This window comes from Orcinus orca, chromosome 11, assembly GCF_937001465.1.
Source record: "Orcinus orca chromosome 11, mOrcOrc1.1, whole genome shotgun sequence".
NCBI lineage: Eukaryota > Metazoa > Chordata > Mammalia > Artiodactyla > Delphinidae > Orcinus > Orcinus orca.
The window spans coordinates 11,535,315-11,549,689 of NC_064569.1; the positions used below are offsets into that span (position 1 = coordinate 11,535,315).

Below are 14,375 nucleotides of genomic sequence, written 5' to 3' on the forward strand. Positions count from 1 at the left end.
ATTTCTAGAAGTTCCCAATTTTAGGCACCCAAAGGAATTTTAGAAAAAAAATTTAGCATATTCTATAGGATATGAGAAAATAGCCTCTTTCCCAAGAGAAGAATGTTTATAAAGAAAAACAGGTTGAGAAGAAAATGCATGAGATGAAAGGGGAGATGGATAGAATAAGAAAAGGTTGATAGAAAACTAAAAATTTCATAGTAGAATTGATATTTCCATTGGAGGCTAATAGCAAAGAGCAGGAATTGACACTGTTGAAAACTGAGTCAGTCATTTGAAGGAAAAATTGATGAGGCCCTCCAAAAATTAGAGGGAAAAGATAAAAAGGAAAAGGAATGTCAAGGTGAGAGACACAAAAGAATTTAAAGTCCAGCCTAAAAATGATATTCTTACTGAAGATTAAATCAAATTAAATATTGAATAGAAGCACTGATCAAAACACTATCAAGAAAACTTTCCTGAACTGAATAAACAAACCTTAGTGTTTTTTCCTGATATGATGTGATGGGAGGTGCACAACATCACCTACGTAGTAGTCTTGGCAAAAATGTTTCACCTAAATCAAATCATGGGGATCACATTTGGCTGGGGCTAGCTTCATAGGCACATGACATGTTCAGTCAAATATACCCCATCTCTCAAGCCTAAACCCATCAGTCTATGGGCCCTGGTCCTGGAGGTTAAACCTTTACGTTTTAGGCTTATCAAAACCTTTGCTCAACAAAGGTAAGTCTCTCCCTAGGGGTAACTGCATACCAACTATTAAGAAAATAGTAGTCTCTGAATTGGTACATAAGGGGGAAAAAAAAAAAAGGAACTGTGAACGTTCCAGTGAAGGGAAAGTGGAAAATGTTACCTGCAAAATAGTAAAAATCAGATTGATGTGGCCGTTGAAGAATCATCTGCAGACTCTGTTGAGAGAAAACGTTGTGACCATGAAATTTTATACTGAGTTAATTTTAGTTCATGTGTTATGGTAGCAAATGTTTAAGGACTTAGAAAATAGAACTTCTAGGAATCATTTTTGAAAGAATTACTTTGATATACTTAGAGAAGAATTTAGAGAAGAATCTTTCAGTCAGTTTAATAACTTCAGCACCCCACATTTAGGAATTGAGTGGGTTCTGTATTCTCGGGTGGAGTCTTCAACCTAGGCAGCAGCTTGCCCTTCAGTGATTCCATTAGCAAGACTGTGTTTTTTTCTGCTTCCCCTTCTTGCCCAGTGACACAAGGTGTATTTCTCAAGCTGCATTCTTCACAGTACAACCCAGATTGAGTCCTTGCTGTGGTTGATAACTTGTAGGTGCTTTCCTGCTCAGCACTTGCTACCAAGTAATTTGGTTGAAACAGTATTTCAACAAGAATTACATAACGGAAGCAAAGTTGCATAAAAACCATAATGGCCATTTTCATCGCCAAGTAAACTGAGCAATGATTTTCTACATCCTGACAACCCCTCTTGAATAGTGCATCATGTTTTTAAAAATTGGCTATGAAAAGCAAGTGACTCAGGGGCAATCTATCAGCAGTCATGAAGCTCATTCTCTCACTGTTCTTCTAGGGAATGATCAATATTTTAAATTATGCTTAGGTTGTGTGGGTCCTTTGGCTGAGCTAAACTAGGATTCATGTTTGGATGTGTCTGGTGAATGCATGAGTCCACATGTACCCATCTGCCTGAATCGGGTTGTACTGAGGAAGGAAACTGGAAAAGCAGGTTTGTGTGTGGGCAGCTGGGGGAAAGCAGAGCAGGTGGAGAGAAGGATGAGGGGATGGAGAGAAAAGCATGGTGTCTCTTCCATAATTTGCCTGCTTTGTTAACTTGGTTTCAGCTTTTGAAAGAGAAAGGGGTCTCAGGCAGAAGCAGAAGAAACAGATTTCAAGGAGTTTTTGATACTTGGGGCCATTAGAGCTTTGTTCTGATGCTGGATGACAGCATGGGCCATGGAGTGGAGAAAAAAAGCACGGCTTCCACTAAGTAAAAACTGCATGGGGAGCCCAACTGCATTGACACTGTTAAGATAAAGTGGATATATATGGAAACCCTACGGTAATGCTATGAAAAGAGTCCCAAAATGAAATAGTTTAATATCACAGACACCCGTTTGCAAGGTTAATGCAATGAATAATGGTGACCGGGGGGAGGAAGGGAATCAATTGCAAATTGTATGATAACCAGGTTTGTTTTACTGCACACGTTTATATATACATTGTTATCTACCCAAATGGATATCATTGTTAAATGGGGATGGGGAAGCGAAGCTGGCTAAGCAAAGGAAAGAAGGGGGAGGGGATACGGGGACCTGTGTGTGCATATGGCTGTTTGGCTTTGCTGTGCAACAGAAACTAACACAGCATTGTGAAGTAATTATACTCCAATGAAGATGTATAAAAAAATTAGGTGAGCATATTATAATGGATGTCTCTGTATGGTGGGCTTGGGGGTGATTTTTCCCCCCACCTGTCAGTATTTTCCCAAAATTCAATGACAAGAATGTGGCAGCTTTCTCATCTAAACTTTTAATTTTGCAATATCCATAGGAAATATCATTTTATATTAAAAAATACTTGAAGGTGTCTTGACTGAACAAATCCTCTTACTAGATTCGAACTAGAATCAGGAGTTTTAAATTGGCTATTGTACACTTTGACACATAAAGTATATTTCAGATCAAGCCTTTTCACTTTGAATAAACGCTTCAACAGTTCCATTCATATAATTTTCGTAGTTGTTGTTACGCTGTTATTTCAAAGCCTTTCGATGGCCAGAAGCAAAAGCTGGGTGTATGAATCATCTAGGAAGCATTTTCAGAATAATCATGGTTGCTTAATGTCCTGCTATCAACCTGATCTTCTCTGGGCTGGGATTTCAAAAACCTCAGAAGAACTTCCCCTAGCCTGTGTTGTTGAAAGTTACCAGCCCATATGAGAAAGTTGAAATTTCATAACTTAGCCTTAGCAATATGACTCTACATGCCTTTCTATCTCATTTTATCTTTCCTGGGTGAACCCCCTCCTGCTTGACCACTGGATCTGAAATATCTTGCCCTTTCTTTCCATTTTTGATGAGATTGTTCTCCTAGCTTATCCCTTTCCTCTCTTCCTTTCCAAACAATCTATCATTTAAAGGTCAGCTCTAGGCCCAAATCAGACACCTTCAAACAAGCATTTTGGAACACCTGGTAAAAGTAAGTTTATGCTAGATACTGTAAGAGTTCCGGTTAGAAAGTTTGTGGCTACTGTCTTGGATTAAGAACTCACTATCTTGTAGTGGGATTTAGGTAAGAACACAAATCACTACAATGCAAGACAGAATAATACTAAGTGCCAATGCAAGTAGGAGTTCTATGAGTTTCAGAGAGGGAGGAATGAGCTCTACTCTGAAGCTGCTTTCATCCATATTGACCTTTTCCTTCCCTGAACTATTGTTGCACTTATTATTTATACCACTAATTTTGGCCCTTATTCTCTATTTCATGTGTGTTTTATGTGTTTGTACTTTCCTTAAACACCTTGAAATCAAGGGAAAGTCATAAATGAATTTTGTTTTCCCCCAGAGTAGCCCAAAACAGTAGGGTACCTGGGTTGTATGGAATTGAATTCCAGCTTAGGTGGATTACATAGCAGTGTGGAAGACAGTCATGCAATCATTCCACTGGAGTAATGACTTTAAATGCCCCAAGCTTTAAAAAAGAGACTCCACTGAGTCTCTGCAAATAAACAATGAGCTAGGTAAAAGCAATGAGCTTGCTCTTGGATCTCCAAGATTGGTCCCTGGCTCTTCCTCTCAACCACATTTTGCTTCACTAGCTTCACATATGTATTTACATTCTGAAGCTCTTAAGAGAATGACACTCTGCCTTTTGAGCCATTATGTTTTCCATCAAGCAACTCTTGTTGACACTAGGATCTGATGGCCTAGGGAATGACTTATTTTTGCTTCCCTTCTTACCTCCCTTATTCTTTTTTCTTTTCTTTTGGCTGCGCCACATGAAATACAAGATCTTAGTTCCCCAACCAGGGATCAAACCCATGCCCCATGCAGTGGAAGTGCAGAGTCTTAACCACTGGACTGCCAGGGAAGTCCCACTTTATACGTTTTAGATATAGGACTTTTACTAGATATTAGATCTGCAAATGTTATCTTGAAGTCTATGGCTTGTCTTTTCATTCTTTTAACAGTGCCTCTCAAAGAGCAGAAAGTCTTAATTTTGGTGAAGCCCAATGTTTTCATCTAGAAGTTTTATTTACAAATTAACTTCTGTACACTATGCAAATTTTGTACACTATAACAAATTAACTTTTGTACACTATGCAAAATTTGGTGAATGTGTTTCTTTCCTGCCTCCTTCCCTCCTTTTTCCCCTCCCCCGTCCCTGCTCCCCTGCCTTGTTTGTTCATTTTCTTCCTTGCCAACTCCTTCATCGTGGTTATGCCATTAATTTGTAATACATCTAAGTTCCTTTATCACTGTTGTTATTCCAGTTTTAGTCTGTCCTCCCTCCCTAATCCTGGTTTATAAATTATATATATTTTCTGAGTAGATGAAACCTTTACGTGTTTCTAAAGGTCAGGACATAGAATGTTATCCTCAGAGCATTGTCACGCCTCCCCTCCCCTCCCTTTTATCTTGCTCCAATTCCCACATGTTTTTACACTCCATCCCCATCTACCCCTGTAGATAACCAGTATTATTAGGTTTTGGTTAATCCTTCCTGTTTCTTTTTTTATAAATAAGCTGATATACCCATTTTTTCCTTTTTTCTTACTGAAAGATATCATACTAAATACTCTTTTACACTTTGCTTGCTTCACTTAAAAATATATCCATGAGCTATGGGAACATATGTATATGTATAACTGATTCACTTTGTTATAAAGCAAAAACTAACACACCATTGTAAAGCAGTTATACTCCAATAAAGGTGTTAAAAAAATGCAAATCAAAACTACAATGAGATATCATCTCACACCGGTCAGAATGGCCATCATCAAAAAATCTAGAAACAATAAATGCTGGAGAGGGTGTGGAGAAAAGGGAACCCTCCTGCACTGTCGGTGGGAATGTAAATTGATACAGCCACTATGGAGAACAGTATGGAGGTTCCTTAAAAAACTAAAAATAGAACTACCATATGATCCAGCAATCCCACTACTGGGCATATACCCTGAGAAAACCATAATTCAAAATGAGTCATGTACCACAATGTTCATTGCAGCTCTATTTACAAAAGCCAGGACATGGAAGCAACCTAAGTGTCCATCAACAGACGAATGGATAAAGAAGATGTGGCACATATATACAATGGAATATTAGTCAGCCATAAAAAGAAGCGAAATTGAGTTATTTGTAGTGAGGTGGATGGACCTAGAGTCTGTCATACAGAGTGAAGTAAGTCAGAAAGAGAAAAACAAATACCGTATGCTAACACATATATATGGAATCTAAGAAAAAAAAAAAGATCATGAAGAACCTAATAGATAGCTAGTGGGAAGCAGCTGCACAGCACAGGGAGATCAGCTCGGTGGTTTGTGACCACCTAGAGGGGTGGGATAGGGAGGGTGGGAGGGAGGGAGACGCAAGAGGGAAGAGAGATGGGAACATATGTATGTATATGTATAACTGATTCACTTTGTTATAAAGTAGAAACTAACACACCTTTGTAAAGCAATTATACTCCAATAAAGATGTTAAAAAATATATATATATATATATCCATGGCAGTTCATAGAGACCATTATTTCTTACAGCATTTTCTGGATTACCATAGTTTTTAAAAGAGTTTTCAATGTATGGGCATTTAGGTTATTTCCAATATTTTGCAATTACAGACGAAGGTGCAATGTGCATATCTATTTTCATATTGTTGGAAGTGTATCTTTAGGAAATCCTAGAAGCGGGATTGCTGGGTCAAAAGGTAAGTACATGGGTAGTTTTCTTATACTAACTTGTTTGCCAAATTCCCCACCAAAAGGATGTACCTGTTTGTATTTCCACCACCAAATAAGAAGGTGCCTGCTTCCACAAGGCCTTTTCAACAGAATGTGTGCCAATCTGACAGGTGAAAATTGGTATCTCAGTATTACTGTAACTTACATATCTCTATGAATAAGTTTGAACATTATTTCATATATTTGAGTCATTTTTATATCTCTTTTTGCTGATTATCTGTTCATAGCTTTTTCTCATTTTGTTATTAGGTTTTTTTTGTCATTTTTTCCTCAAATTTTGAGAGGTCTTCATATATTACGGATACTAGATCTTTATTGGTAATATGTGTTGCAGATATTTTTTCCCAGTTTGTAGTTGTGTTTTGGCTTTTTTTATGGTGAATTTTTTGCCATGCAAAATTTTGTATTTTTGCATAGTCACATTTATGAATCTTTAATTTTATTGCCTCTGGATTTTGATAATTTAATAATTTTGATAATTTCACATGTTTTCCCTATACTAATGTTAAAGAAGAGTTTACCCATGTTTTATTCTAATTGTTGTATGTCTTTGTTTTTTACTTTTATTTTCCTCATGCATTTGAAGTTTACTCATATGCATGAGTGAATGTACTCATTTTCATGAGTAAATGTACCATTCATCATGGATATAATTTTTTTTTCCAAGTGGTCTAGCTGTTATCCCAGAATCATTTATTACAAAAGTCCATCTTTATTACAAATGATTTGAGATGCCGTCTTTATCCATACTAATCTCCATATGTACTTGGTTTTATTCTATGCCACTGGCCTGTCTATTCATCTTCCAATTACCACATTGTTTTAATTATAGAGGCTCTATAATATATTTTAATATTTGATTGAGCTAGTCCTCTTTACTTTTGTTTCTTTTTGTGTTGTGTTATCTATGTTTTTTTTTTTTTTGGCCATGCCACGCTGCATGCAGGATCTTAGTTCCCTGACCAAGGATTGAGCCTTGGCCCCTTGCAGTTGAAGTGCAGAGTCCTAACCACTGGATTGCCAGAGAATTCCTGTTTTATCTACTCTTGAATGTTTATTTTTTCATATGAACTTTAATAAAACTTAACTTTAATAAAAACTTATCTAACTCCAAAAAACTTTTGTTGGTATTTTACTGAAATTTGAATTTGTTTATTTTTGTGTTAATTTTATGTTACTTTAGAGAGAACTACTATCCTTATGATGTTGAGTCATCTTATCCAAGACCATGGTTTCTAAGAATAATTTTATTATCTCAATAGCAAGTCATATTGTAACATTCATTCACTAAACACTTATTATATATTTAACATGTGTCAGGTAATGTGCTTGGTGCCAGAGACAGGGTGGTGAGTAAGATAGTTTTAGATTTTATATAACATAGATAAATGAAAGCACAAGTTTCTCCATTAGAGAAACTAGCACACCATTGTAAAGCAATTATACTCCAATAAAGATGTTAAAAGTATATATATACATGTCAAAGTAGCTGAGTCCTTAGATCTTTGTTGTTTAATGTGGTGAAGGTTTGCTATGGTTCTATTTTATGTTCATACTTTTCTAAATGAAACTCTTTGCATTGTAATGGTTTGCCTTGAAAAGGCCTGAACTGGCACCTTTGAGTTGCTGGAGCTTCTGCAGGACGACCGTGCATCACTGTGGACCTAATGAGACATTCTTAAAGGCATCATAATTACCAGCTTAACCCAGTTGACAAAATACCTGGATGAATCCAGCTATATGTTTGGTCTGGGTCTCCACTCCACTGTCTGAGCTCTGAAGGAGAAAACCAACCAGCAGAAAAGTTTGGTGCCGTTAAGTATTCATAAGTCTCAACCTCAAACGGACCCTCAACTCTACCTAGCCAAGCTATTATGGTTGTCCGTTGGCTTTCTCCCTTCAAACTGCTTCAGACTTTCTTCACTCTCTTCCTAGTTCCCTTATTATTTCCCTTGTTCTGAGCAGGTGGCCGCACCTCCTACTACAGAGAGAAAGTAGAAGTCAAAATGTCATTTTCCCTCTTGCAAGCTTACACAAGCACCTGGATTTCCGCCCATCTTGTCATTCCAGGCTGTTACAGTAAAGGAGGAATTCTTCCTCTCATCATGTAAGATCAACATCACCACTTGTGTCTGGTCCTTCTGTCTTCTCTTCCCCTTTTACCCCGAATTCAACCTAACGTTATCAAGTGTTTATGCTCTGTTCTCCATCTTTGGCCTCGTTCTTGACTCTTTTGGCAAAACATGTAAACCTGCTCAACGGCCATATTTTACTCTTCTCCTTCATAGCCTAATTTCTTAGGTCATAGGATTTTGTGAGCCTAATTAGAGACAACCTTCATGAATGCAACAGTATACAGTTACTGAGAAGAGGGAGAGCCTGAAGAAAATATGGAGACAGCTGCAGGCCACCACAGTGTACCGGGGCTTTGGGGCTACATTTGATCTGTGGGGCTCGTGCCATAGGTGAAACAGAAGACTTGCTGGCCTGTGCTGAACTAGGCAATATAAGCAATACAACATATGTGTAGGTCTGAAATCAGTTTCTTTATTTGAAAATTTAAAATAACAATAGCAACCCTGCAGCGTTGTTTTGAGGATTAAATGAGCTAATGGGTATAAAACTACTTACCGTGCTACATGCCCAATGAATGTTATCTGTTATTATTTTTGTAAGTGTAATTATGTTATCAGAGGGGCAGGTTTGTGCAACTAAATATGAAAGCATACATATTCAATATGGAAATAAACATAAAGTAATACAGCTGTCTTTAACCTTCAAGTTTGACTAGTGTTTTAGATATTCATTTATTCATTCATAAAGAAACATATGTATCAGGAACTTTGCTAGACCTTAGGGATTACAAAGAAGAATAAGACAAAATCTCTGCTTTCAATGATCTCACAGTCTCAGAGCAGTCAACGCATAAACCTGTAATTATAATACAGTGTGGTAAGCTCAGTGACTGATAAACACGGGGTACTTTTGGAAGTTCAAAGAAGGATGTATATAGCTTGGGGTGAGGTGAATCAATGAAATCTTCCTGATTGAGGTGAAACTAGAGCTGATTCTTAAAGTAAGTAGGTCTGAGCAAAAGAAAGACTAGGCTCCCTTTTATTTCTTTTTCTTCTCTGATTGCCATGGCTAGGACTTCCAAAACTATGTTGAATAATAGTGGTGAGAGTGAACATCCTTGTTTTGTTCCTGATCTTACAGGAAATGCTTTCTGTTTTTCACCATTGAGAATGATGGTTGCTATGGGTTTGTCATATATGGCCTTTATTATGTTGAGATAGTTTCCCTCTATGCCCACTTTCTGGAGAGTTTTATCATAAATGGTGTTGAATTTTGTCAAAAGCTTTTTCTATATCTATTGAGATGATCATATGGTTTTTATTCTTCAGTTTGTTAATATGGTGTATCACATTGATTGATGTGTGTATATTGAAGAATCCTTGCATCCCTGGGATAAATCCTACTTGATCATGGTGTATGATCCTGTTAATGTGTTGTTGGATTCTGTTTGCTAGTATTTTGTTTAGAATTTTTGCATCTATATTCATCAGTGATATTGGTCTGTAATTTTCTTTTTTTGTAGTATCTTTGTCTGGTTTTGGTATCAGCGTGATGGTGGCCCCATAAAGTGAGTTTGGGAGTGTTCCTTCCTCTGCAATTTTTTGGAAGAGTTTGAGAAGGATGGGTGTTAGCTCTTCTCTAAATGTTTGATAGAATTCATCTGTGAAGCCATCTGGTCCTTGACTTTTGTTTGTTGGAAGATTTTTAATCACAGTTTCAATTGCATTACTTGTGATTGGTCTGTTCATATTTTCTGTTTCTTCCTGGTTCAGTCTTGGAAGGTTATACCTATCTAAGAATTCATCCATTTCTTCGAGGTTGCCCATTTTATTGGCATATAGTTGCTTGTAGTATTCTTTTACGATGCTTTGTATTTCTGTGGTGTCTGTTGTAACTTCTTTTTCATTTCTAATTTTATTGATTTGAGTGTTCTCCCTCTTTTTCTTGATGAGTCTGGCTAACGGTTTATCAATTTTGTTTATCTTCTCAAAGAAGCAGCTTTTAGTTTTATTGATCTTTGCTATTGTTTTCTTTGTTTCTATTTCATTTATATCTGCTCTGATCTTTATGATTTCTTTCCTTCTACTATCTTTGTGTTGTCTTTGTCCTTCTTTCTCTAGTTCCTTTAGGTATACGGTTAGACTGTTTATTTGAGAAATAAAAGGAATACAAATCGGAAAAGAAGAAGTAAAACTGGCACTGTTTGCAGATGCCATGATACTATACATAGAGAGTCCTAAAGATGCTACCAGAAAACTACTAGAGCTAATCAATGAATTTGGTACAGTTGCAGGATACAAAATTAATGCACAGAAATCTCTGGCATTCCTATACATTAACAACAAAAGATCAGAAAGAGAAATTAAGGAAACAATCACATTCACCATTGCAACAAAAATAATAAAATACCTAGGAATAAACCTACCTAAGGAGACAAAAGACCTGTATGCAGAAAACTATAAGACACTGGTGAAAGAAATCAAAGATGATACAAACAGATGGAGAGATATACCATGTTCTTGGATTGGAAGAATTAACATCGTGAAAATAACTATACTACCCAAAGCAATCTACAATTCAATGCAATCCTTATCAAACTATCAATGGCATTTTTCACGGAACTAGAACAAAAACTTTCACAATTTGTATGGAAACACAAAAGACCCCGAATAGCCAAAGCAATCTTGAGAAAGAAAAATGGAGCTGGAGGAATCAGGCTCCCTGACTTCAGACTATACTACAAAGCTACAGTAATCAAGACAGTATGGTACTGTCACAAAACCAGAAATATAGATCAATGGAACAGGATAGAAAGCCCAGAGATAAACCCACGCACCTATGGTCAACTAATCTATGGCAAAGGAGGCAAGGATATACAATGTAGAAAAGACAGTCGCTTCAGTAAGTGGTGCTGGGAAAACTGGACAGCTACATGTAAAAGAATGAAATTAGAACACTCCCTAACACCATACACAAAAATAAACTCAAAATGGATTAAAGACCTAAATGTAAGACCAGACACTATAAAACTCTTAGAGGAAAGCATAGGAAAAGCATTCCTGGACACAAATCACAGCAAGATCTTTTTTGACCCACATACTAGAGTAATGGAAACAAAAACAAAAATAAACAAATGGGACCTAGTGAAACTTAAAAGCTTTTGCACAGCAAAGGATACCATAAACAAGATGAAAAGACAACCCTCAGAATGGGAGAAAATATTTGCAGATGAAGCAACTGACAAAGGATTAATCTCCAAAATATACAAACAGCTCATGCAGCTCAATACCAAAAAACAAACTACCCAGTCAAAAATGGGTGGAAGACCTAAATGGACTTTTCTCCAAAGAAGACAAACAGATGGTCACAAGGCACGTGAAAAGCTGCTCAACATCACTAATTATTAGAGAACTGCAAATCAAAACTACCATGAGGTATCGCCTCACACGGGTTAGAATGGGCATCATCAGAAAATCTACAAACAATAAATGCTGGAGAGGGTGTGGAGAAAAGGGAACCCTCTTGCACTGTTAGTGGGAATGTAAATTGATTCAGCCACTATGAAGAACAGTATGGAAGTTCCTTAAAAAACTAAAAGTAGAATTACCATGTGACCCAGCAATCCCACTACTGGGCATATACCCAGAGAAAACCATATTTCAAAAAGATACATGCACCCCAGTGTTCACTGCAGCATTACTTACAATAGCCAGGTCACGGAAACAACCTAAATGTCCATTGACAGACAAATGGATAAAGATGTGGTATATATATACAATGGAATATTACTCAGCCATAAAAAGGAACAAATTGGGTCATTTGTAGAGACGTGGATGGACCTAGAGACTGGCATATAGAGTGAAGTAAGTCAGAAAGAGAAAAACAAATATTGTATATTAGTGCGCATTTGTGGAATCTAGAAAAATGGTACAATTGAACCAGTTTGCAAGGCAGAAACAGAGACACAGATGTAGAGAACAAGCGTATGGACACGAAGTGGGGAGAGGGGGGGTGGGTGGGATGAACTGGGAGATTGGAACTAACCTATATATACACTAATACGTATAAAATAGATAACTAATGAGAACCTGCTGTATAGCACAGGGAACTCCACTTCGCTGTGCAATAGAAACTAACACAACATTGTAAAACAACTATACCACAATAAAAAAATAAATAAATAAAACAAAGTAAAAAATAAAAAGAAGAAAGAGGAGGCAGACAGGGGAAAGGTTTTGAAGTTCCTCTGTCCACACAGTTTACTCAAAAGCACGAGAATTCCATGCTTTATTTAGTTGAAAAAATTGTACTACTAAAAAGTTATTTGAAATTCATTGGCCTATCATTCAAATGATATGTAAAGAATAAGGTATTAAGTGATAATACAAGGATGAGGCAAAACTTTTGTTTCATTGGGAGTGGAACTTAGCAGGAATTGCTGTAGACAGAGTGATACAATGTATCTCAAGGAACCTCCTGGCTGGGAGCCCAGATAGGCTACTACCAGTGATGAAATTGCCTAAGTGATGTCACATGGTCCTCAGCTTTGAAGGTGCAGGAAGTTGATTGTCAGCTAATAAGAGATGACCAATCTCTTGAGGACTGCTTCAATTTAAAAATAGGAGATGAGGGACTTCTCTAGTGGCTCAGTGGTTAGGAGTCCTCCGGCCAATGCAGGGGACTCAGGTTCGATCCCTCGTCTGGGAAGATCCCACACGCCACGGAGCAAATGAGCCCGTGTGCCACAAGTACTGAGCCTGCGCTCTAGAGTCCGGGGTCCGCAACAAGAGAAGCCACCGCAATGAGAAGCCCGCACACTGCAACAAAGAGTAACCCCCGCTTGGCGCAACTAGAGAAAGCCCGTGCGCAGCAGTGAAGACCTGACGCAGCCACAAATAAATAAATAAGTAAATAAATAAAATAAAAAGAGGAGATGAAAGTAAAAGCTACAATGCATTCATTTATAATAAGAGATAGGAAATTCGTGCAAACTGAAATACCCATGTTGTCGTGACTGGTACACATGCTCCATATAGGCAGGCTAAGCAGTTGTCTTGAGCTCCTGAAGTCAGAACAAAAAGAATTAGCTAGAGTGGGCAGCTGCCTGGTTCAGAACATGGACTCAATTTCCTGTTCTGATTCTTCAAAACCTCAATCTGTGTGATTTCTTAGATTTAAAAATTCTCATGATTGCGGTTATTTGAAAGATGAGATCTCGGGAAACAGGGGTAGGTCTTAGGCAGATAAGCATCTAACCAGAATGTATTTTGGAATAGACACAAATACCACCTGCTGAGGCAGCATCATAAGCTGAGGTCATGTTGAGACATCAGGGGAAAGAAATTAGCAAGGGAACATATACCTGCCAAATTATTAGTGCCACGTTGGCTGTGAAAGTGGGATATCTCTGAACCTTTGAGAGCTAGATAAATCATATTAACATAAATTCAGAGTATTATGCATATTATCCATTTACATAAAATAATTAAGTGTGGATGCATAAGTATGGATGTATATATAAAATATTAGGAGTGGTTTTCCTATATAAAGAAACCTATGTGAAAACATGGATGTTCTTTATTTTCTTTTTGCTTTATCTGTGATTTCAAAATTTTCTAGAATAAAAATGTGCTACTCATGGAATAAAGAAATAGAAAGTTAGAAAAAAGTAGCATGAGAGAAAAAAGACTGAGTGTCTCCCACATTCACTGGAACAGCTAATAGTAGTGCAGCTTGGATGGTGTTAGATGTGAACAGGTTAAGACCATAGGGAACACTAAGAAGGGTAGTGGAAAGGGGTGTATTTAAAAGCATGTAGAAAGGGCCATGCTGCTGCACAGAAAGGAATTTCTTTTCCATTTACACTGAAAAACAGGAAGGGACTATTTTTAGTAGGAGTTTTAAATGCCCCTCCTGTTGGCAGAGCCAGCAACAAAAATATTTATCTTGCATAAAGAATGCACACATTATTTTTCGAGCACACTAGAGTCATTTATGGAAATCGAACACGTTCTAGGCTATCAAGCAAGTATCCATAACTTACAAAGAATTAATGGATCACAATAAAATTAAATCAGAATCAATAACACAAAGGTAACAAAAACCTCCCTCAAACATTTAAAAAATTTTAAAATACACATTTAAATAATTCATGGATGACAGAAGAAATCATAAGGGAACTTTGACAATACTTAGAACTCCGTGATACTGAAACTGCTACTTCTCACAACTTGTGGGATGTGGCCTTTTATAATGCATGTTTCTCTCAGCAAAGTTGTGGGGTGGAGCTTCCAATGTATACTAAGGCATTTAAAGTAGGCCACATCAATGTCATTTTCTACATTATT

General features: G+C 37.2%; 1 protein-coding gene and 1 long non-coding RNA gene across 4 annotated transcripts in view; one reads left to right on the forward strand and one right to left on the reverse strand.

Moving 5' to 3' along the window:
* Positions 1-14,375, forward strand: part of LOC117197143 (uncharacterized) — a 46,121-nt gene that overhangs the window by 6,057 nt on the left and 25,689 nt on the right. Inside the window, exon 4 of one of the 2 annotated variants that reach the window (XR_007469945.1) lies at positions 5,833-5,918. This is a non-coding gene — a long non-coding RNA (uncharacterized LOC117197143). Of the gene's footprint in view, positions 1-5,832; positions 7,071-14,375 lie in introns of those variants that run through there. The other variant, XR_004477671.2, reaches the window with a different exon arrangement.
* The window catches only part of GUCY2C (guanylate cyclase 2C), a 144,136-nt gene continuing 130,545 nt past the window's right edge, over positions 785-14,375 (reverse strand). The window contains exon 30 of one of the 2 annotated variants that reach the window (XM_049693872.1): positions 785-911. The gene's annotated coding sequence lies outside the window, so the exon portion shown is untranslated. Of the gene's footprint in view, positions 912-8,618; positions 8,884-14,375 lie in introns of those variants that run through there. The other variant, XM_033408152.2, reaches the window with a different exon arrangement.